The sequence below is a fragment of the Triturus cristatus genome, chromosome 12, assembly GCF_964204655.1.
Source record: "Triturus cristatus chromosome 12, aTriCri1.1, whole genome shotgun sequence".
Lineage (NCBI taxonomy): Eukaryota > Metazoa > Chordata > Amphibia > Caudata > Salamandridae > Triturus > Triturus cristatus.
This window is the reverse complement of record NC_140595.1, coordinates 25070797-25072487: the sequence shown is the minus strand read 5'-3', so window position 1 is coordinate 25072487 and position 1691 is coordinate 25070797. Positions and strand designations below refer to the sequence as shown.

The following is a 1691-nucleotide window of genomic DNA, read 5'->3' as shown; positions in this document are numbered from 1 at the left end:
TGGGACACCGGTGTCCATGTCTTCAACCATCATGGGTGCTACCCTTTGGGCTGCCAGTGTCTCTCTAGGTTACCCTGGGGATTACCGGTTACCTACAGGTGGTTCTTGTCCTAGTCCGACTAGTAGGCAGAAATTGCCTACTGTGTAAGAAACTCAGTTAAACACTCCAAAGAGCTGTGGTGGGGGATATAGGTGTTTCTACCTAAGCGTAAATCCCCTCGCCAAGGGTCTGGGTGCTCTACAGGCCCGTGAAGGATGTCGGGAGCATTGTTAGTCCTCCAGCATTAGTACAGCCAAACGCCAGGCAGAGTATCAAAGGAGCGCAACGTGACCGGGCTCTAGGAGCGACCACAGGTCCTTGCCGGGCACTATTTTACGTTCATAGTCAAATATTGAATGTATGTATATTACCCCCTCAACCATCTAATGTTTCCGAATGGTGTAATGTAAAGCGCTCTGACACCCTCTAGGGTCAAGTTCTCGCTATATAAAACTTTATAAATAAATGAGTAGTGAGCAAAACAGACACCAGCATGCTGGTATACTTCCTCCTGCTTCATTAGACATCAGGTGGGCCTTGTCCGAAAATTAGCATAGATTTGCATATACAATGCAAATTCACTTCGTTCAGGTCAAGGTCGCAGATCCGAAATTTATCAAAATTAGTACTTACTTAATAGTGGTTTCAAAATGATAAGAACAGGTACTACGCTTGATCTTAGCCAGAAGGCCGAGGCGCGTGCTGCGCATGTTCGACGCGCACTGCGCGCCACGCGTCCTCGCGCATTGCAGTAACGCAGCAAAACAATGCAGAGTAAAAGTTCAAGGCAGAATGGCAGCCTGTGCGCGGCAATGGCAGCCGGGAATAGGCCGAGGAGGGTGGGGGGGGCGGGGAGAGTGATGAAACATTGACTGCCACAGAGTACAAAACTGGGGGGCGCTGCTGGAGTGGGCGTCGTGTGCAGAATTCTGAATACAAACCAAGAGTTTGAGAAGGGAGCGCTGGCGGGCACAGGGAGGGCAGTGTTGAGGCGGGGTTAAATGTGGTGGAGGTGAGGGAGGGAAAGGGGATGAGGGAGGTGGATGTCTTCATGGAGACAAGATAGGAGCTGAGAAGGTAAGGCGGAGGGACGTAGGTGCGTGGTGGGGAAGTGAGAGGGGCTGAGAAGGTAAGGTGGAGGGGAGCGGGTGCGTGGTGGGGAATAGAGGGGGCAAAGAAGGTAGAGAGACGCAGGTGAGTGGTAGAGAAGAGAGAAGGGCTGAGAAGGGAGGGGAGCGGGTGCGTGGTGGTGAAGAGAGAGGGTCTGAGAAGGTAAGGTGGAGGTGAGCAGGTGTGTGGTGGAGAAGAGAGAGGGGCGGAAAAGGTAGGGTGGAGAGAAGCAGGTGCGTGGTGGAGAAGAGAGGGGTGGAGAAGGTAGGGTGGAGGGAAGCAGGTGCGTGGTGGAGAAGAGAGAGGGGCGGAGAAGGGAAGGTGTAGGGAAGCAGGTGCTTGGTGGAGAAGAGAGAGGGGCGGAGAAGATAAGGTGGAGGGGTTAGGAGATGAGAGGGGCGGAGAAGGTAAGGTGAAGAGAAGCAGGTGCGTGGTGGAGAAGAGAGAGGGGCTGAGAAGGTAAGGTGGAGGGACGTAGGTGCATGGGGGAAGAGAGAGGGGCAGAAAAGGTAAGGTGGAGGGGTGCAGGTGTGTGGTGGGG

At 53.6% G+C, this 1691-nt stretch overlaps 1 pseudogene; it reads right to left on the bottom strand.

The window, feature by feature from the left end:
- Window positions 1-582: 582 nt before the first annotated feature.
- LOC146772261 (U2 spliceosomal RNA) lies at window positions 583-742 on the bottom strand (annotated as a pseudogene).
- Window positions 743-1691: the final 949 nt, after the last annotated feature.